Here is a 23,679-nt window from a genome sequence, read left to right as displayed (position 1 = left end):
CAAGGATCATCTCTGCGGTGCATGTGAATCTGGGAAAATGACCAGATCCAAGCATCACTCAAAGACTATCATGACCACTACACGTCCCTTCAAATTGCTTCATATGGATCTATTTGGACCTACTCACTATGCCACACTAACCAATGCAGCATCCTTATATGGCTTCGTCATAGTTGATGATTATTCCAGATATACATGGGTGCATATCATCGTATATAAAACTGAAGTGCAGGAAATCTTCAAACGATTTTCTTCAAGGGCCTCGACGAACTTTGGCATCAAGATCAAACATATCAGGAGTGATAATGGAACAGAGTTCAAAAACTCTGGTCTTGATGATTATCTTGATGAACTTGGTATTACTCACGAATTATCTGCTCCTTATACTCCTCAGCAGAACGGTGTCGTCGAAAGGAAGAACAGGACTCTGGTTGAGATGGCAAGAACTATGCTTGAAGAATATCAGACTCCTCGTCGCTTTTGGCCTGAAGCAATCAACACTGCATGCCATATCATCAACACGGTATATCTTCACAAATTCCTCAAGAAAACTCATATGAACTCCTCACTGATAAGAAACCCAATGTAAGTTATTTCAAAGTCTTCGGTGCAAAATGTTGGATTAGAGATCCTCACCATAGCTCAAAATTTGCACCTAAGGCACATGAGGGTTTTATGCTCGGTTATGGAAAGGACTCGCACACCTACAGAGTCTATCACAACAAAGTTGTTGAGACTCTAGATGTGCGGTTCGATGAAATTAATGGCTCGCAAAGAGAGCAATTGCCTTCTGATCCAGATAAGTTGTCTCCTGAGGAAGCAATAAAGCTCAAACATACTGAAGACATTGTTCCCACTGAGGAAATTGATGAAGAAACCATCCCTATCACTGATGAAAATCAAGAAGATGCTCCTGAGGAAATTGCTCCAGAACCACTTCCTCAGCCCAGACGAAATCCTCAACCAGCTCATCCGAGGATTGCAAATGAAGTAGAATTTGACAAAATCCTCAACGGCATCAACGCACCAGGTCCTCTCACTTGCTCAAAAGCGTCACACTCAGTTAACTTTTGTGGGCATTTTTACTTTGTATCTATCACAGAACCCTCGAAAGTTGCTGAGGCTTTCTTGGAACCGGAGTGGATCCAAGCTATGCAAGACGAACTTCTTCAATTCAAGCTGAATGACGTATGGGAGCTAGTCAAACGACCAGATCCTCGCAAGCACAACATCATCGGAACAAAGTGGATTTTCCGAAACAAGCAAGATGAGGATGGTCAAGTGGTGAGGAATAAGGCACTACTCGTAGCCCAAGGATACACTTAGGTTGAAGGAATTGATTTCGATGAAACTTTTGCACCTGTTGCTAGACTTGAAGCTATTCGAATACTACTTGCTTATGCTAATCATCATAACATCATCTTATACCAAATGGCTGTGAAAAGTGCATTCCTTAATGGTAAGCTTGAGGAAGAAGTATATGTTGCTCAGCCCCCAGGTTTTGAGGATCCAAAGAATCCAGACAAAGTCTTCAAACTCAAAAAGGCGCTCTATGGTCTCAAGCAAGCCCCTCGGGCATGGTATGACACATTGAAGGAATTCCTCATGAAGAAAGGCTTCAAACCTGGTTCACTCGATCCAACTCTTTTCACTAAATCCTATGATAATGAGCTATTTGTGTGCCAAATATATGTCGATGATAATATATTTGGTTGTACTGACAAACGATACAGTGATGAATTTGCTTACATGATGAGTGAAGAATATCACATGTCTATGATGGGGGAGCTGAAATTCTTCTTAGGTCTTCAAATTCGTCAACAATGCAATGGAATATTCATATCACAGGAGAAATACCTTAAGGATGTTCTGAGGAAATTCGACATGCATGAATGCAAAGGTGCCAAGACTCCAATGCCTACCAACGGCCACCTCGGCACTGATGAAAATGGTAAAGAATTTGATCAGCAAGTATATCACTCTATGATTGGCTCTTTATTGTATCTATGTGCATCTAGGCCAGATATAATGCTTAGTGTTTGCATGTGTGCATGTTTTCAAGCAAAACCGAAGGAATCACACCATAAGGTTGTGAAGCATATTCTTCGATACTTAGCTCACACACCAACACTAGGATTATGGTATCCCAAGGGCTCAAATCTTCATCTGGTAGGGTATTCTAATTCTGACTATGCTGGTGATCGTGTGGATCGCAAGTCAACTTATGGTACATGCCATATCCTTGGAAGATCACTAGTTTGCTGGTCCTCAAAGAAGTAGAACTACATATCACTCTCCACTGCCGAAGGTGAGTACATTGCTGCTGGTTCATGCTGTGCTCAACTACTATGGATGAAGCAAACCCTCAAGGACTACGACATCAACATGAAGAATGTGCCTCTCTACTACGACAATGAGAGTGCAATCAAGATTGCATACAACCCAGTACAACACTCGAAGACTAAGCACATGCAGATTCGTCATCATTTTCTTCGGGACCATGTCCTCAAGGGCAATATCCTCATCGACCATGTGAAGACTGATGATCAACTGGAAGATATCTTCACTAAGCCCTTGGATGAGAAAAGGTTTTGCAAGTTGCCGTGTGAGCTAAATATCTTAGAATCTTCAAATGTTTTGTAAAAACATGCACACATCCTAACACTTATGCAAAATTGATGAATTAGATGTGCAACACATGATGAATCGATTTTGTTCAACTGATGAAGAATATCACTCTGAATGTGAAGAAATCAACGAAGAAATTGATTCTCATGGCCCTACGACAATTGTACGCGGCGTCTGTAATCAACATTCTTATATGGTGGGTCACGCCACTGCCCAACGTGAAATTCCTCAAGTTGATTTTCTTCAAAGTTCCATTTCCTCAAAATTTGTTTTTTTCAAAAACACTTGATGACTTTCGTTTAACTAGATAGACTGTGATTTCAAGTCCTCAACAACATTCACTTATAGCTATTTCTTCAAGTTGATATTTCATCTAAGTGGATGTGATCGGACCCTAGTTTCCCTCTATGTTATTCTCATCCAGTCTATTCAATTCTTCATATGCGTTCTACTTGAAACTTTGTTCAAAATCCTCACTGCGTCCTTGTCAGCTGATGATTTTGTAACAAAATCCTCAAAACTTCAAAATGTTTCTTTAATGCACAGTAACTGAATCCCACTTCCCACGTTCGGATAACCACGATCTGCACTATCTCCACCGCCTTGCTCGGGAGCTACACGTGTCCTGCAAGCTATAATCAGAAACAAGCACGAGAGGGTAGCTCAAGCTTCTGGTAGCGCAATTCCTCTGGCCATGGACCCCAAGGTCCTCCTAGACTACATAAACATTTGGTATGAGGACCCCAACACTCCGCTTCATGATTTGAAACTTCCCCCTGGCATCAGCCACATGGTGGCCACATTCATCAACGAGGCCAGGTGGAAGGAGCAGCAAGCCAAACAGGCCAAAGTTGCTAAGCTCAAGAAGGAGAAATTCCTAAAGCAGAATCTCCTCAACTTGATGCCTGATGCACTTGTGTCAACACAGGCTGAGTTGAATACTTTGACAGATAAGTACTCCAAGCTATCTGATCGTCACAGTCTCAAAAGCAGTTTCATCAAATTTTCCACTAAAGCTGTTGACGACTACAACAAGAAGGCTGCCCCTCGAGTACCAACTCCTCAGCCTCTGATTGAAGAACCAGCCGATGAATCTCCTCAGGCTGATGAAACTCCTCAAGCTCAGGAAATACCCCAAGAAAGTCGTGTGGATGTACCGGCTATTGAAGAAATCACCATGGAAAATCCAGCTGATGAATCTGCTACAGCTGGTGAGACTGCCCCTGATCCAGCCGCTGCTTCAAAGCAAGCTGATGACTCTGTTCCACTTGGTTCCTCAAAGCGAGCTGATGAATCTGTTGAGAGAACACCTTCACCAAAAGCTTCAAAGGTGAAGAAGATGACTCCGTCTGCATCAGACGTGAAGAAGACAAGGGCTGCTGAGAAGGAAGCCAAAAAAAGAAAGGCCTCCTCAGCAGAAGAAAACACTCAGGCCAAGCACCTCAAAGCGCTTGAAGAAAATGCTCCACTGGACCCTGTGCCCCTCAACATCGCTCCATCATATGAAATGGTCACCTTTGAAGACCAGGAGAAAGGGCCGGATGAGGAAATGAAGGATGTTGCATCTGAGGAACACACTGACGAACAAATTCGTATTGACGACAGTCCTCAGCCCTCCATTCCTCAGGAAGACACTGCACAAGGATCAGCTGCTCCAGCTGATGAAACTGCCTCTGTCACCAAGCAAGCTGAGGAAGAGCGAAGTGAAATTGCTCAAGCTGATGAAATTCAAAGTCCTGAGAAAAATCCTCAAGTTGAGGAACAGGCTGACCCAACTCCTCCTCCTCAGCAAGATCTTCACACTAAGGCTGAGAATGAACCTATTCCTTCTCCGGAGCAGAACCCTCAACAGGATGCTCTAGTTGATGAAATTCCTCAGCCTAATGCCCAGCCAGATCCCATTCCTCAAAATGAAGCACAACATGAGCAAGCTCCTCAGCCTGAAGCCCAAGCTGATGAAATTCCTCACCCCGAGGACAATGCTGAGGAAAATGCACCAGACCAAGAAAATGCTTTCGTCATGCTGAACCCATAGACTGCAATTGTTGTCTCCCCTCCAGTTCCTCATCAAAATCTTCAGCCAATGCAGCGTCAGCCATTCTCCAAGCGACCGCAGTTTCAAAACGAGAACTTCTTTGAAGAACGCATGTACTTCATTGGAGAAAATCCCCATGATAAGCCTCAAATCAGACATCTGAAGTTTTGGACGAGGACAAAGCTGAATTACTATGCCTCTGAGCTTTGTGGAAGAAATAAGATATTCCAGCACAGGGATATTCCTCACGTTGAACTTGAAGCAATACCATGCCTGGCTCGAGTCCGCAATGTCCTTCATGAAGCTGGCCTGCTACCAATGTGCTCAAACATCTCTGATTGGAACAGTGAGCTCATTCTTCAGTTTTATGCCACTCTTCACATATTTGGCGATCCTGAAGACATTAACACCTAGGTGTTTGACTGGATGATGCAAAACACTCACTACAAGGCTCCTGCTACTGAGCTACTGCGTGAACTGCCAGTATCAATTCCCTCAGAGGAGGCTGTGAAGCTTTATGGTGAGCGTGAGCTGCCCAGCGGGGTGATGGAAGTCCTCATGAAGCCTTTGTCTAAAGGGCAACCACCGAGAAAAACCTTCCTCGTCCACGAGCTCAAATATACACGAAGGTCTGTTTACTGAATCCTCTGCAGTGTGCTTGCGCTGATCAAAGGCCATGATGATGAAGAAGATGTCGTAGGCATCATGAAGAATATCCTCTTCAACATCATCCATGGTATTCCTATCAACATACATGACTTATTCTTGAGGACTTTGGCCGACAATGCTATGTGTCCATTTGATCACAAGATATATGCCCCATGGATCATGAGATTCATCAGGACAAGGACATGCATCAACTTCCACGCTGATTTCAATAATCATACGGGTTATATGCCTCCTATCAGGGTCAACAAGAAGACTTTCGAGCGAGTTGAAGGAAAAGGCAAGTCAGTTATTTATGAAGGTCGTAGGCCCCTTGATGGCCAGTTCAGAGAACCGGAAGCATATTCTTCATGGGATGATACTGAGGCTCACCCTCAAAGCCCTGTTGCTCCTCACGTGCTAAATACAAGAGAGCTTCTCCTCAGTCTTCACGAGAAGGTGGATCGCAATCACAAGTGGGTCAAACGCCAGTTCGGTGCCATTGTGAAAACCCTCACTGAAACACAGAACTCTGTGAAGCTTAACCATCACTATCTACATGAGGTTTTTGATCGCACCTGGGCTACACTTGCTCATCTGAAGACTCAGACACAACTTGAAGAATTGGAGTTCGAGCGTGACTTTGACTGGTCGTGGCCACCCAAGAAGAAGTTCAGGCCAATTCCAGTTCCAGATTTTGAAGAGAGTTCCTTTTCTTCATTCCGCACTGCTGAATCTTATGAAGAACAACTCGACACTACCACTGGTCCAAGGAAGAAGACTACTCCCAAGAAGCACCCCACATCTTCATCAACCGCCAAGGAGTGAGGTCTTCACAGGCGTTAGTCCTCAGTTTGTCCCTTTTTGTCACTTGATGAGAAAGGGGGAGAAACTTGAGCTTTAGTCTTCAAGCGGGATATTTTGGGGCTTATGAACTATATTTAAGTTAAAAACTCTTGGCTCTTCTGAAGTTTTTATGTAATGAGTTTTAACTTAAGCCAGATGGTACTCTGACGCTTTTGAACGTTTTTCTTCGCATGCTTATTCCTCAAATTTTTAATGCACACATGCTGGAATTCGTCAGATACCATTTATCATCATGCATCTTCATTTTCTTCATACTATATGTCATATGTATGCATGATTTACAAGACTCAGGGGGAGAACTCCATGATATAAATCATCAATGTGCATTTGCTGTGAAAAGCAAAAATCCTCAAGATATGCACATCTTCAGGGGGAGTCTCTCTGAATCTTGATTTCAAATTCCTCAAATGAGTATTTACACTTCATAATTTTATCCCTGTTGAATACTTAACCTAATTTTCATCAACCACCAAAAAGGGGGAGATTGTAAGTGCATCTAGTGCCCCTTAGTGATTTTGGTGGTTTGAAGACTTATAGGTTAAGTATCTAATGTGTTTATGCATGTACGCAGGATCTATAAGTCACTGAGGAGTTTGAGATATTTGATGAATATCGACCCCTAAAAATGTATTTCTTCGGTTGAAGAAATTGGTCTAAAACTGAAGAATTGAATCGCGAAGAATCTGCGATGAAATTGATATTCCTCATGAAGATATTGAAATTAAGGAATTCAGTGTGTCCTGAAGAAAATCATTCTGAAGACTTTGAAGCATGAAGATTTACTCTTTCTGTTTTGTTTTCTTCATACTTGAGTAATAGGAACACCGTACTGTTAAAGGGGGTCGAAGTTACACTTTGGAATGAATTTCCTCATGATGCTCAACCCAAGCCTAATCCTACCAAAAGCCTCAAATGAGGAATATGAGTGACATGAGGACTCTCATAGTTGAGGGTTCCGACCATTTCGATAGCCACGCCACATCATTGGTCTTATCCACACCAACGGTCATATTATTTAAGGGCATTAGTGTCAAATCATGTAGGGATGCTCCCAGGCTATAAATAGCCGCCCCCCACAACCATTAGCTGGTTGGCTGCTCCGTTAGAAACTGACACTTGTCATAAGAGCAACCCAATTCCTCAGAGTCTTCGAGAGTAATTCATTAGTGAGGAAATACCCCATACACCGAAACCACAAACCTAGAACCAAGTGATTGAGCATCACTGAAGAAGTTGTTCCTGTGTGGGACTGAAGCCTTTTACCTTTCAGGACTGTGCATCCTCCAGACGGTTAGGCGTCATGGTCTAGAGCAATCCAGCAGTCAATTGTGGATCGCTGGGTGACCAAGTTTGTGAGGGTTTGGAAGTCTGCCCTGAAGACTTACCACGAGTGTTGGGCGAGGACTGTGTGTTCTTAGCCCAAGGAGAATACGGTAGGGACTGTGTGTCCTGGGACTGTGTGTCTTTTGGTTTCAATACCAAGCCGCTCCAAACTAGATGTACAACTGTCACAACAGTTGGAACTGGGTCATCAACAACTGTCTTCGCTGTGAAACGGGTTCTAATTCCTCAACTCCTTACATTCCTCAGATTATGTGTTGATGACTTTCAGTGTTACTATTTGAAAAATTTGCTGAAGACTTTCTCTGAAATTCCTCAACCCCAAATTCTTCACGCTAGTTAATCCTCATCTGTTTTCTGCGTGCCTGCTCACTATGTAATCTGTTTTCACATTCCTCACACTGAAAAACTGTTGTTGTGAAACTTTGCACTTCTGATCCTTTACTGTTTCCGCTGTAAGTTAGTCATAAGTGAGGAATTTCCTCAAAAGGAATTTCCTCAGTGATGAAATTCTAAAAATCTCCTATTCACCCCCTCTAGTCGATATAACGCACTTTCAGTTTTTCCTTGACCATAGGTCATGTGGGGGCTTCTGACTCATTGAGTTCCGCCTTACTACCCTCTTGGCTAGCGAAAAATTAACGCATTATAATGGTATACTGGACTGTATGTTTTGCGACTCGCCCATAAGGCCCGTGTACTCTTGGCGAGTCAATCCAATATTGGACCCTGAACTTCCAAGGTTAAAACATTGAGCTACTTGCGAGAGCCAGCATATGGAAAATAGACAAACCATGGGTTCACAGAACCTGCATCACCGAAGCTTGACTTGATCCTGATCAGCCAGTCTAAACAAATAAAGGTTTTTGCAAAAACCTCTTAGGGTTTGATTAGAGCCTTGCAAGCCCGTCTACCCGCTGTGACTCACTGAGCCGACTTATTTTACACCTTATGTGGTGATTATGCTTTCAAGTAGAGACTCGACAACTATGTTGACTCATTCAAGTTGGGAGATGATCAAGGAAGAAAGAACACAATACTTCATAAACCGCCGATAGCCAAACCAAGGCGACTTATATTACAAGGTAAAGCCAGGAAAGTTTGGCATCCTTTTTAATGCAAGTATATAAGCAGTTTTAAGTATGCTCAAAAGAAAATTAAATGGTTCATAAAGGCCAAAAGTTTTTCTATATTAACCCGGTGGCAAGTTTCCTCCGGGTACAACCTCCTCTATAGATTGAAGTTTTGAAAGCCACCACGTCTAAGCCGCCTCTGGGTCACCCTGTGCCGATTTTTCGGGGTTGTGGATCTGGAAGTTATCCACATCCCAAGTGCAATTGGTTAAGGCATGAAATTTAGATTCTTCTATCAAGATGGTTGACTGGTCAGCATCAGAGGTAAAAGGATGCTTACGGCGTTGAGGACTCAAGTCCAATGGTGCGAAACTGGGAGTCGCCACACACTTTCCATCATCATCATAACACGCCTGATATTTCAATAGATCAAGGCTCTCAGCAAGGCAGCTTGTCACATTGAGAACATCCTTTACGCACTGAGCGTCGTCTCCTTGCGTAAAGTCTGAGCCGTCATCCTTGTATTCAGGAAAGCCACCAGCTATTTCATCCGGCTTGAGCTCTAGAGCATAGGCTATTGATCGACTCATAGCCGCGATCAAGACTTTCTATGCGGATGACTTCCTTATTTCCTCTATGTGTTGGGGAATGGTTGAGAGTGGACTTAGCATATCCCTGATATATTTCACTGGGTCTTTGTCCCGTCATACAACCTTGACAGTCAGTAAGCCGCCAACATAGAGTTGCTCTGTAAGGGTATATATCGCCTTTAGCTTGAGAACAGAATCATCCTAAAGATTGGCGGATCGAGGGCGTGCAAGGAACAAATGAAACATAAGTCACCTGTCACCTTATGACCCTTACGAAAAATTATACCAAGCGGTATATCAAGGACTTACCAAAGATCGAATTGGTCAAACTAGAGATGTGTCGGCGAAGACTAGTCAATTCTGCAGTAACTTGTTTTAATTGTCCCTCGACATTTTCAGCATGTTTCACAAGGGCGGCTCTCTCAGCTTCAGTTGACTCTTTGTAACAGAGATATTCGGCCTTGACCTTTTGAGCTTCTGTCACCGTTGCTCGAAGTTTTTCCTCAACCGCAGCCCTGGCGTCTTGTTGACGTCCCAAACTTTTTTTACATCCCACTTAGGGATGCGTCAGTTTGACTGATAGTCTCCTACAAATTCAAGCAGGAAGGATCAATGACCTTATCACTACTTGGTCGGATTGATCGGTGGACATTCAAGTCTCAAGTGCATTGCAAGCAATACACTTGACACTTGGGGGCTAATGTATTTGCTTCTCTACAACAACAGTGTGGGCAAGATTTTTAAACAAGACCCAGCTCATCTTCAAGCAGATGACCCGGCCCTCGGTGGCTATAGGTTGATGTTTTTTCCAAGATTTTTAAACAAGACCCGACTCATCTTCAAGAAGATGACCAGACCCTTGGGGGCTACATGTAGAAGTTTTTCCAAGATTTTTAAACAAGACCCGGCTCATCTTCAAGAAGATGACCCGACCCTTGGGGCTACAGGTTGTAGTTTTTCCATGATTTTTAAACAAGACTCGACTCATCTTCAAGAAGATGACCCACCCTTGGGGGCTACAGGTTGAAGTTTTGAAAGACTATTAAGCAAGACCCAACTCATCTTCAAGAAGATGACCTGGCCCATCTTCAAGAAGATGACCCGGCCCTTGGGGGCTACAGAGGGATATATGGGGGAGTTTATTCAGTACATACCTCGTATCTTTTCTTCATCATGTTTATCACACTAGCTTCAAAGTCTCGGCTCACGGAAAGGCGGGTTAAATATCCCGTATGTAGCTCTTCAAAATTTAGCTTCTCTATATTGGGGAGTTCAAGTGCATATTTTCCTTTGACCATCTTGGTAGAGACGTCTTCAACAGTATGCTTTGCCAACACATTACGTATGGGCGTTGTATGACCCGTCCCAATAATGACAACAACATCTTCTTCAGGCGTGGCGTGTTTTGATGACTTCACGGGACTTGGCGGGTTGAGATCTTATTTTTGACTCAGATCCATGGTCGTATCATCATTTTTTGGCGGGTTGACTTCAACATCAAGGATGTTATCCATGGCAGTACTTTCTCGAGGATCAGTATAAGCTCCAGTGGGTTCTTCTTGAATATCATGGACAGAGGCATCTGTTTCTTCCACTTCAGGCTTTTCAATATTTGGGGCTGACCCGCCAGATTTCCGTTTCTTAGCTTGATCCCTATAAAATGGAAGGTTAAGATATATATAATGACATGTGAATGATATATGAAGTATTGAAACAAGGGTTCGTAAACCGAAATAGTAACATACCCTACGAGACGGACAAGGGGTGGCAATTTTGAGGATGCCGAGTCGCGAGATGAAGGAGGAGACACCTATTACAATAGAAAACTTTGGTAAGTTTAATCAAGTTGACAATATACTTGATAAGGAAACAGAACGTACCTCAGTACGACGCTTGCGACCGGATGTTTTTTTAGGCAGACCCGCCATAAGATCACCTGAAGAGCTACAGGTGTGGCGTTTTGTAGTATACAAAGCCTTCTTAAGAAGGAAGTTAGGATCCAAATGAGCATCTGGGTGATTCATTGGGACTTTCCTACAAACCCGCCTTTGAGGTCTTTCCAAGGAAATATTTGAGTCAGAACATATTGAAATTACCTCACCATCTTCAGCGTCACTTTCAACGTCACCCCCAAGAATAATATAAATGATTAGAACAAGTATATGATACAATCAAGGGACAGTCCGGACATTTACCTCAGACAATTCTTCAATATGTGGTGACTCACCCACGACAGATGACTCACCCGCACCTTATTTGGCCTTCTTCTTCTTGGCGACAGTCTTGACCCTTTTAAAGACGGCTTTACAAGCCTATGTTTCCAAAAGGGTGCATTTTTCTATAACAAGGGAAGTTAGTTCTACAAAAGAGCAAAAGGAAAATACCAAATAGGACGGGTAAAGGATGAATTTATTTACCTCAGGAGGCGGGTTGGCAATGCACAACATTTTCAAACCAATTTTGGAACAAGCCTCTTTGGGTTCACCACATAATTTCTTCAGAAGACTGTTGACCTCTTCAGAGTCAAGCATTATGTTGGTGAAACACCGAGTATTGTTTAAATCGCCATCATAATGACATATCAATCCATCATGGCGGCTTAGTGGCATGATGCACCATTCTACACAGCATCGGATTAAATCAATCTTAATCAAACCATTAGCATTCAAAGCTCTCAGTCGTGGCCAAACAGATTTGTGGGCGACTCGGTCTTCCTGAGTCAGAGCCTCGGGGAGTTGGAAGTCCATTGGAAGGCGACCTTCTGTGTAACCCGACAAGGGATTTTCTTGAGCCGGTGTAGTATTCTTGCAATAGAACCAGGTTTTCCCCTGCCTTTGGTATGGCTGGGTAAAGCGGCAACACGGAAGCCAATTTCACACTGTCTTTGGATGGTGACTCCGACGAGTTCTAAGCTGGGGCCTCATATGTCTCAAACATATCTATAATTTTTGATGTTTTCACGCTGTTATCTTGCCTTCCTTGTATGTTTTATGTACCTTTTTATATCTTTTTGGTACTAACTTATTAATTCAGTGCCAAGTGTCAGTTCCTCTTTTTTCTGTGTTTTTGACTCTTTTCAGATCTGATTTTGGAATGGAGTCCAAACATAAGAAAAACCCCGAAATGATTTTTTCCCGAATGGAAGAAGACCAGGGGGCTTTTGGGCCAAGCCAGGTGGGCTCCAAGGAGCCCACAAGCCCCCACTCCGCCACCAGGGGGGCGGCGGTGGGCAGGCTTGTGGCCTCCCTGGCCGCCCCCTGACCTAGGTCTTTGGCCTATAAATTCCCAAATATTTCGCAAAAAGCCAAGGGAGCCTCGAAAATACTTTTCCGTCGCTGCAAGCTTCCGTTTCCGTGAGATCACATCTGGAGACCCTTCCCGGCACCCTGCCGGAGGGGACTTTGGAGTTGGAGGGCTTCTTCATCATCATCATCGCCCCTCCAATGACTCGTGTGTAGTTCACTTCAGACCTACTGGTCCGTAGTTAGTAGCCATATGTCTTCTTCTCTCTCTTGGATCTTCAATACAAAGTTCTCCATGATCTTCATGGAGATCTATCCTATGTAATATTCTTTGGCGGTGTGTTTGTCGAGATCCGATGAATTGTGGACTTGTGATCAGATTATCTATGATATATATTTGAGTCTTTGCTTATTTCTTATATGCATGATTTGATATCCTTGTAAGTCTCTCCGAGTCTTGGGTTTTGTTTGGCCAACTAGATATATGATTCTTGCAATGGGAGAAGTGCTTGGTTTTGGGTTCTGCGAGGTGGTGACCTTTCCCAGTGACAGTAGGGGCAGCAAGGCACACATCAAGCAGTTGCCATCAAGGGTAAAAATATGGGGGTTCTATCATTAGTTTGAGATTATCCCTCTACATCATGTCATCTTGCTTAAGGCGTTACTCTGTTCTTATGGACTTAATACACTAGATGCATTCTGGATAGCGGTCGACGTGTGGAGTAATAGTAGTAGATGCAGAAAGTATCGATCTACTTGTTTCGGACGTGATGCCTATAGAAATAATCATTGCATAGATATCGTCACGACTCTGCACAGTTCTATCAATTGCTCGACAGTAATTTGTTCACCCACCGTCTACTTGCTTTCATGAGAGAAGCCACTAGTAAACACTACGGCCCCCGGGTCTATTCACATCCATCGTTTACATCTCCGCTTTTACTTTGCTTTCTTTGTTACTTTGTTGCTTTCAGTTCTCACTTGGCAAACAATCTATAAGGGATTGACAACCCCTTCATAGCGTTGGGTGCAAGCTTTTGTGTTTGTGCAGGATCTTGAGATACTCTTCCGCCGGATTGATACCTTGGTTCTCAAACTCAGGGAAATACTTACCGTCGCTGTGCTACATCACCCTTTCCGCTTCGAGGGAACACCAATGCAAGGCTCCAAGGCCACAGGGGAAATCCTTTGCATACTTGCCTACGAAGTCCCTTAAGTCGTAGTCGTAGCTGAAGGATTCCTGGTGCCGTCCACACAACTATTTCTGGCGCCTTTGCAAGGGATACACAACAAACATCAGAAGTATTTCTGGCGCCGTTGCCGGGGAGGAGAAATCAAGATCTATCTAAGTAGGTCTCACAAACTCTTCTCTTGCATTTACTTTTGTTGCCAGTTGCCTCTCGTTTTCCTCTCCCCCACTTCACATTTGACGTTCTCATTCGCCTTTCGCTTTTGCTGTCGTCTTTTGCCCGTTTCACTCTCTCTTCCTGCTCGTTTGTGTGTGAGATAGTCCATCAATGGCTAGACCCACCACTCCAAACGACACCCCTGAAAATGAAGTTCTCAATTTCAGGCAGAATGAGGAAGAAAATTTGAAGGACGCTTGGTACAGGATTTGCAATGCTCAAAGTAGATCTACTCGTAAGCAATCCACTACCGTCCTCCTTCGCAGTTTCTATGTTGGAATTTCTCCTTGGAATAGGTATATCCTTGATACCATTGTAGGCGGGAACTTTTTGGGGAGCCATACTATTGACTCCTATAGAGCTATCTTTAATTTGGTAGGCTCGCCCCCGCTCATGGTTAATGGAACTATCTTGACCTTGGAACACGTGATGCAAAGGCTTGACGTTATTGAAAACAAAATTGCCACAGTTGAACTTATTGAGGGTTTGGATAGAAAGATCCACAATCAAATCTCTCAGTACGGATCTAAAGTGGGAAACTTTTTGAAAAAATTAAAGGAGAAGGAACTTATAGTAAATGATTCTTCTAGAATTGGCAAATTAGAAGATGTCATAACCAACTTGGGTTCCGCTTTTGCCGCTGTGCAAAATACTCCAAATCTTACTCTCAAAAAGACCGTCAAGCCTGTTTTTGTTCCAAGAGCTAGTGGTGAGTCATCTAATAAATATGAAAATCTTAAGATGATAAATGATCACGCTACCTATGGCTTGAGTACCAAAGATGACTATACGTGATTCCATCACTTTTGCCTAGCTAAGGGCCTTAAACAAAAGCGCTTATTGGGAGGCAACCCAATGAATATATCCTTTTTCTTTCTGTTTTGTGTTTTCCACACTTTCATAATTCTGTTATGATTGTGTTTTTTGTGTTTCTTTTTGCGTTTGTGCCAAGCAAAACCGTTATGATTAGTCTTGGGGATGATCGTTTGGTCATGCTGGAAAAGACAAAAACCTTCTGCTCACGAAAAGAATTTTCTTTTTTTTCTGTAAGAGCTTTTGAGTTGATTCTTTTTGCTGCTGATTGCTACGAAAATTCTTCATACTGTCGTAATTTTTCAGAATATTTGAAGAACTAGTGGTATACGAAACATACAGATTGCTACAGACTGGTCTGCTGTTGACAGATTCTGTTTTTGTTGTGTTGGTTGCTTATTTTGATGAAACTATGGATAGTATCGGGGGGTATTAGCCATGGAAGTTTGAAAGTACAGTAACCCAACATCAGCACAAGTAGAATTTAAGTTTGCTACAGTACCTAAGGAAGTGGTGGTTTGCTTTCTTGTACTAATGTTATCACGAGTTTCTGTTTAAGTTTCGTGTTGTGAAGTTTTCAAGTTTCGGGTGAAGTTCTTATGGACAAAAAGATAAAGAGTGGCAAGAGCTCAAGCTTGGGGATGCCCAAGGCACCCCAAGAGATCCAAGGATGCCGTAAAAGCCTAAGCTCGGGGATGCCCCGGGAAGGCATCCCCTCTCTCGTCTTCAATCCATCGGTAACGTTACTTGGGGCTATATTTTTATTCACCACATGTGATGTGTTTTTGCTTGGAGCGTCTTGTATCATAGGAGTCTTTTATTTTTTTGTTGTGTCACAATCATCCTTTCTGCACACCTAGGGAGAGAGACATGCACTCACCGTGATTTTGTCGAGCTTCACTTATATCTTTTGGTAGACAATTCAGCTCACATGTGCTTCACTTATATCTTTTGAGCTAGATACTTTTACTCTGTGTGCTTCACTTATATCTTTTAGAGAACAGCGGTGCATGGCTTGGTAGTTGATCTATGCTTTGAAAGTAGTCTCAAAAGGGGTAGTTATCCAAAGGGATACGAAAACTTCCACCTTCATGTGCATTGAATAGTTAGAGAAGTTTGATTCATCTCAATTAGTTTTGAGTTGTGGTTATGGTAATATTGAAGTCATGCTAGTAAGGTGTTGTGGATCTAAAAATACTTGTGTTGAAGTTAGTGATTCCCGTAGCACGCACGTATGGTGAACCGCTATGTGATGAAGTCTGAGGATGATTAGTATATTGATTGTCATCCTTTGCGTGGCGGTCGGGATCGCGTGATGGTTTATACCTACCAACCCATCCCCTAGGAGTATGCGTTGAATTCTTTGTTTCAATTACTAATAAAACTTTTGCAACAAGTATATGAGTTCTTCATGACTAATGTTGGGTCCATAATTTAGATGCACTTTCACCTTCCACCATCACTATCTTCTTAGTGCCATGCAACTTTCACCGGTGCACAAAACCCACCATTAACCTTCCTCAAAACAGCCACCATACCTACCTACTATGGCTTTTTCATAGTCATTCCGAGATATATTGCCATGCAACTACCACCATGATATGTGCCACCATGTCTACATTGCCTTTGCACGATCGTAAAATAGCTAGCATGATGTTTCCATTGATGTCTATGCCATGCTAGATCATTGCCACGGTACACTACCGAAGGCATTCCATATAGAGTCATAGTTGCTCTAAGTTTTGAGTTGAAAGTGTGATGATCATCATTATTGGAGCATTGTCCCATGTGAGGAAATAAAAGAGGACAAAGAAGCCCATAAAAAAAGAGGCCAAAGAGCACACCAAAATTAAAAAAAAAATGAGAGAAAAAGAGAGAAGGGACAATGCTACCACTTTTTCCACACTTGTGCATTTTGAGCACCATGATCTTCATGATTGAGAGTCTCTCGATTTGTCACCACCATATAGCTAGTGGGAAATTCTCATTATATAACTTGGCTTGTATATTCCAATGATAGGCTCCTCAAAATTGCCTCAGGTCTTCGTGAGCTAGCAAGTTGGATGCACACCCACTAGTTTTCTTTAAGAGCTTTCACATACTTGTAGGTCTAGTGCATCATTTGTATGGAAATACCTACTCATTCAGATTGATATCTACTGATGAGCATCTCCACAACTCATTGATATGCCTAGTTAATGTGACTATCTTCTCCTTTTTTGCAACCCCCACCACATTCCACACCATCTATAGTGCTATAACCATGGCTCACGCTCTTGTATTGCATGAGAGTTGAAAATGTTTGAGAAAGTAAAGGTGTGAAACAATTACTTGGCCAATACTGGGGTTGTGCATGACTTAAACTCGTTGTGCAATGATTATAGAGCATATCCAGACTATATGCTTTTGTAGGGATAACTTTCTTTTGGCCTTGTTATTTTGAAAGTTCATGATTACTTTGCTAGTTTGCTTGAATTATTATTGTTTCCACGTCAATAGCAAACTATTGTTTTGAATCTAATGGATCTGAACATTCACGTCACATAAGAGGAATTACAAAGGACACCTAAGCTAGGTAGCATGAAAGCATAAAAAATTCATTCTTATCAATTCCCTACTCGAGGACGAGCAGGAATTAAGCTTGGGGATGCTTGATACGTCTCAAATGTATCTATAATTTTTGATGTTTTCACGCTGCTATCTTGCCTTCTTTGTATGTTTTATGTACCTTTTTATATCGTTTTGGGACTAACTTATTAATTCAGTGCCAAGTGTCAGTTCCTGTTTTTTCCGTGTTTTTGACTCTTTTCAGATCTGATTTTGGAATGGAGTCCAAACGGAAGAAAAACCCCGAAATGATTTTTTCCCGAACGGAAGAAGACCAGGGGGCTTTTGGGCCAAGCCAGGTGGGCTCCAGGGAGCCCACAAGCCCCCACTCCGCCACCAGGGGGAGGCGGCGGTGGGCAAGCTTGTGGCCTCCCTGGCCGCCCCCTGACCTAGGTCTTTGGCCTATAAATTCCCAAATATTCCGCAAAAATCGAGGGGAGCCTCGAAAATACTTTTCCGCCGCCGCAAGCTTCCGTTTCCACGAGATCTCATCTGGAGCCCATCCCGGCACCCTGCCGGAGGGGACTTTGGAGTTGGAGGGCTTCTTCATCATCATCATCGCCCCTCCAATGACTCATGAGTAGTTCACTTCAAACCTACGGGTCCGTAGTTCGTAGCTAGATGGCTTCTTCTCTCTCTTGGATCTTCAATATAAAGTTCTCCATGATCTTCATGGAGATCTATCTGATGTAATCTTCTTTGGTGGTGTGTTTGTCGAGATCCGATGAATTGTGGACTTGTGATCAGATTATCTATGATATATATTTGAGTCTTTGCTGATTTCTTATATGCATTATTTGATATCCTTGTAAGTCTCTCCGAGTCTTGGGTTTTGTTTGGCCAACTAGATCTATGATTCTTGCAATGGGAGAAGTGCTTGGTTTTGGGTTCTGCCATGTGGTGACCTTTCCGAGTGACAGTAGGGGCAGCAAGGCACACATCAAGCAGTTGCCATCAAGGGTAAAAAGATGGGGTTTTTATCATTGGTTTGAGATTATCCCTCTACATCATGTCATCTTGCTTAAGCCGTTACTCTGTTCTTATGGACATAATACACTAGATGCATGCTGGGTAGCGGTCGACGTGTGGAGTAATAGTAGTAGATGCAGAAAGTATCGGTCTACTTGTTTCGGACGTGATGCCTATAGAAATAATCATTGCATAGATATCGTCACGACTCTGCACAGTTTTATCAATTGCTCGACAGTAATTTGTTCACCCACCGTCTACTTGCTTTCATGAGAGAAGCCACTAGTAAACACTACGGCCCCCGGGTCTATTCACATCCATCGTTTACATCTCCGCTTTTACTTTGTTTTGTTACTTTGTTGCTTTCAGTTCTCACTTGGCAAACAATCTATAAGGGATTGACAACCCCTTCATAGCGTTGGGTGCAAGCTTTTTGTGTTTGTGCAGGATCTTGAGATACTCTTCCACCGGATTCATACCTTGGTTCTCAAACTGAGGGAAATACTTACCGTCGCTGTGCTACATCACCCTTTCCGCTTCGAGGGAACACCAACACAAGGCTCCAAGGCCACGGGGGAAATCCTTTGCATACTTGCCTTGGAAGTCCCTTAAGGCGTAGCCGTAGCTGAAGGATTCCTGGTGCCGTCGACACAACTATTTCTGGCGCGTTTGCAAGGGATACACAACAAACATCAGGGCCGCCAGCCCATTCTGTTTGGCGGTTTAAATAAAAGAATTCCCTAAATAAGGGAAGAGCGGGTTCTATTTCTAATTATGCCTCACAAAAGGCCTGAAACTGACATAAGTTGCTGACTGAATTGGGACCTAAATCTTGGGTGTGAAGGTTGAAAAAGTTGAGGGCATCCCGAAAGAATTTTGAACCAGGAGGAGTGAAGCCTCCCTCTAAATGGTGTGCGAAAACCACTACTTCCCCTTCGGCGGGTTGAGGTCATAATTCTCTAGCAGGGGCTCTCCATCGAATTATTTATTTAGGAGACAAGGTCCCCAGTGACAGAAATCATTGCAAGGCGGCTTCATCAATGTCAGAAGATACCCAGTCACACTTTGATGGTTTTTACATGATGTTCAGAATTGGGAAGAAGCAAGCTGCATAGGTGTGATTGGCGGGTTATTCTAGCAAATAAAAATCGCTGGAAGAAGCAAGGATTTCAAGACATAGGCAATAAAGGAAATCATAATACTTAAGTCCCCTGACTACGAGGCAGCTCGCGAAGGTGGCAAATTACAAAAATTAATAAGCCGGCTTATGAGAAGGTAGTACTGGGTCACAAAGAAACCATGATGTTGGATTCTATAAAACTACAGAGAAAGATGGATCAATCAGTAGTACGGAAAAGAAAAATTAATGGCTAAAATAACGTTGGAGTATAATGGCGGCAACAACCAATGACAACGAGATTGTCACAGAAGTAACAATGTAAGTTCGTGCGGGATTAATTTCATATCTATTCCGCAACTTATCTACGGGAATACTTTGCTAAAGGAATCAAATGAACTCGTACTGTTAATGGCGGCACGATGAAACCTAAAGAACTCCGGTGAGCCATGGTGAGCGATGTAAACAGGTCTACTGAAGGAGGCGAAGACATACCTCATAGCGTCAACAGAAGTGGAAAAAGGTTGCGGTTTGATGCAGAAGTGCGGCGGAGAAGCCCTGTGCCGGGGAGTTCGCCGGAGGGAAGCGCAGCGGCGGTGTGTTGTGGACTGAGGGCCCGAGGTGGAAGAATAAGGGGAGCTAGGGTAAAAGTAAAAAGGAGATTCCCCCGTCGGTATTTAAAGACTGGGGGGAAATGCAAACGGTAGGTGCGGGAATCTAGGGGACGCCGTAAATATTGGAATTGATGGCGGCTCGATTTTCGGGCCGGACAGATAGACCAAAAGAGCCGTTGGGATGACGTCATGAAGATTCCTGAAATTTCGGAATGATGACGTCATTAATTTCCGAAGTGGAAAATCAAAAAAAGCTTACAAGCCGACAATTCTTTCGTTGGGAGCATGCTTAGGTTTTGATTGAGCCATCGAGCATATAAGAAATGTTTATTGACATGAACAAGTTCAGGCCTATCTGGGGACTAATGGTGGGGATGTTATGCCATTATAAGACCCGCCCTAGGGAGCCGGGTTAGGATAATGGCGGCTTAGTATCCATGTTCAAGATGGGTCGTGACCTGTGAAGCGGAAGACGCAAGATGTACGGTGTGAGAGCCGGTTGGCCCAAGACCCAAAGAAGGCAACTTACGGCCCATATGGGGAAGGAGTCGCGTGGAGTTTCCTTGCGTAAGGGACAACGCGAGTGAGAGTCGTGTCGGCTCACGAATTGTACTGTGATCCAGATTCTTGTAAACCTAGAGCCTCGACTCGTATATAAAGGCGGGTCTCTAGGATTGATAGGGCTAGGTTAACATTAATCGAGAGCTTGGTCAGGCGAATCTGCACCCTTGTAAGTGATTTCCACAACAATATACATAGAGTAGGATGTAGGATTTTACCTCAATCTAAGGGGCCGGACCAAGGTAAACATGTCTCCCGTTTCTCGAACAACTGCTTTGAGTCACCACATGGTTGTGATGACTTCACCACTAAGTCCTTTCACGAGGACATGTGTCGTGAAAAAACCACGACAGAAGAGACTGCAGGTTATCATGACAAAAGTAGTATTGACGTGCACAAAGCCTCTTGTCGTGACGCACTCGTGGGATCAGGGATGACCTCCGTCCTCGTGAACCCCCAACCTAGGTCTTCTTGCACCAAACGGGAAACCTTTGGATATTGCTTTAGGGACCGGCAAGCTGGCCCTGCACTCTTAGCACGAAAGAGGAAAGCCTCCTCATCCTTGTGTGCTGGCACAGCTCCTTGCCTCGCTCGACGCGGCCCGCGTCACCTGTGTGGAGATGCAAGACCACGCGACCACCCCACGTGGGCCACCCTTAATTTGTTCGCCCTTTGAAGGACTCGGGGGACTCCTCGTGTGGCGACCTCGGGAGGTGGGCTTTGCGTGCCTTGCGAGGCGAGGGGCTCATGAGGGTCTTACCGTGAAGTCCAATGGTGGGTTGTGCTGGACCCATGGCATGCATTGCGTCTTGGGCTGCAAGCATACAGTCTTGGGAACCCCCAGCACCATAGGCCCGATAATAGCCCCGGGCGCACGGCATGCGTGAGTCCGCTAGTTGGAGGGGTGAAATGGTGTGGGCCCCAACTGCGTGTGGGTCAGGCGCGATGCATGGCACGTGACGGGGTGCGGGGCGCCCCCACTTCCCAATGATGCCTCAGCAACCGTCCATGCTGACATAAAGCCTCCACGTGACGCGGGGCCATCATTGCTTTTTCCTCACCTTAGGTCCGTCTAGCTAAGGCGACGGGGCGCATGCTGGCCATCCGTCGAATGCTATATATTTAGGCAAGGGGAAGGGTCCCTTGGCCCATTTTCCTTTCTCTTGCTCTTCATTCCCGCTTGTTGTTGTACCAGTGATGGCGCCCGTGAGGAGGTTTTTGGTGTTGAGAAGGGAAAGGCAGCAACTGATCAAGAGTCGGAAGTTCCGAAGACGATGAGGAGCGAGGCCGCCTTCGCACGTGTGCAACCACTCCCGGGGTGCCTCCTAGGGGGCACGGGCGCGCTCCGCTCGTGACCCATGTCGGCTCAAGAATTCGTGGAAAAAGCTCCACACACGGACGTAGACGTGGGGGCGATGCAGCCACTAGCGGATTAGGAGGAATGGCACGGCCACCCTGGTCATCGAGCCACTACACCGACGCGGTCCGCGAGTTTATCGTGGGAATGGATAGCCATCCCCGCACCTCGCTTTGGCTCGGGGACTCCATTGCGGGGAGATGGTGGAGTGCGCGCCTCTGGGCGTGTGGCTGCAGCCAGACGGCAGCTGCGACAGATCTTCCTGGGTGGCGACAGAGTTCACTCCCTCCAGCTTCATGTTCTTGAAGCGAGGGTGGAAGTAGGTCACTCTCGCTCGTGTCTTGAAGGAGGGGCATGCATGTCCACTACAAGTTCGACGGGACCGCCACACTCTTCATGAAGATCTTCAGGGAAGCTGGTGACCACCTGGGATACTGCATGAAGAGCGACAGCAGTGGCAGTGGCAGCTCCTTCGGCGACGATCGTAACAGCAGCACTTCCTCCGGAGAAGCGGGAGCAATGAGTGCAACAACTCCTCGCGCGTACGCATCAAGTAGGAAGACTTAGACTAGGCACAAGCAACACTAGAGTCGGAATCGTGGATGCGGTGCTGCTCGGGTCTCGTCCTTCTTCTTTTGCCTTTTTTCTGCAATGAACCATGCTCCACCGGCGGGGGCGTGTAAGAAGAATTATGGCACTTGTGCCTTAAGCTTAATGCTACCTAAAATGAGTTCGTTCTTAGCGCTTCTCGTTAAGCTTGTCCCCTTGTGCGTGATCGCCTTAATGCTCTGTGTTGCTAGGGGCCAGCCCCCGAGTAGGACTCAACCATCGCTGGTATGTCAGGTGATGATACCTGGGACAATGCTAGGAGTTGAGGGGCCCGAAGTCTCTTAAGACCCCCCGAGGTGTGATGGTCAGGAGGTCACCCTTGACGCGCAAGCGGCTCACGAGAGAATTGCCTTTTGCTTGGAGCGAGGCTACGGGAAGAAGGAACACTACCGAAAATCAGGAGCCGCATGGGGCGGTTGACTTAACTTTTCAGAGCGCATTGCAAGGCGGCCATGACGTGCAAGAGGTCCACGTGGTGTGAAGACTTGTCTTCTGAAGTTCACTTCCTTATCCCATCTTCTATCTGTTTGTGATCTGTGGGTTTCCTCTCCATGATTTGTTTTTTCTCTCACTTGCCTTCGTGCTCTATGTCGGCAGGGCCCAGCCCCATGCATACCTCAGTCGTCGCTGGAATATCCGATCGTGAGGGGTTCCGGGAGCTAGTGAAGGTTCCCGAGGCGCGATGCTCACGGGTCCCCCCTTGACACGCAAGCAGCCCGGGTGAGGGGAAACGTTGGCAATGGTGAGGCGGCCTAGGGGGGGTTCATACTTAGTGCTTTGCAACACCAGTAATTTGTCATTTGTCGGTCGCGTCTTGTGAGACCCCTCGAGCGAGCCGTCGTGGGGAAAATCCTGCGCACAAAAACTTTATTTCAAATGAGGCACGCTCGCAAGCTTGCACCTGGGTGTCGCGTGAGGAGACCATACACCAAGGTCCTTGGTGGGGTGATATGCGCGAGAGCAGGACCGCAAGCTAGAGCCTAGTCCCTTGGGTTTTTAGCACTGCTGGGACTAACCCAAGCACATGCACCGTGTCAAGTCCATGCTCGGATGAGGCTCAAGGGGAACCTGGCGAGCTTGTACCGTAGAAGAACGCCAACAGTTGTCGGGTCAGGCATGATTCACCCTAAGGTTAGTGTGGCCTATGGGCCGCTCTTAGTTGACTATCCACCAATGCGAAGCATGGGGCTTCCACTTGGGCATGG

The sequence above is a fragment of the Hordeum vulgare genome, chromosome 6H, assembly GCF_904849725.1.
Source record: "Hordeum vulgare subsp. vulgare chromosome 6H, MorexV3_pseudomolecules_assembly, whole genome shotgun sequence".
Classification (NCBI taxonomy): domain Eukaryota; kingdom Viridiplantae; phylum Streptophyta; class Magnoliopsida; order Poales; family Poaceae; genus Hordeum; species Hordeum vulgare.
The sequence above is the reverse complement of the archived record's forward strand: the minus strand, read 5'-3'. Positions refer to the sequence as shown.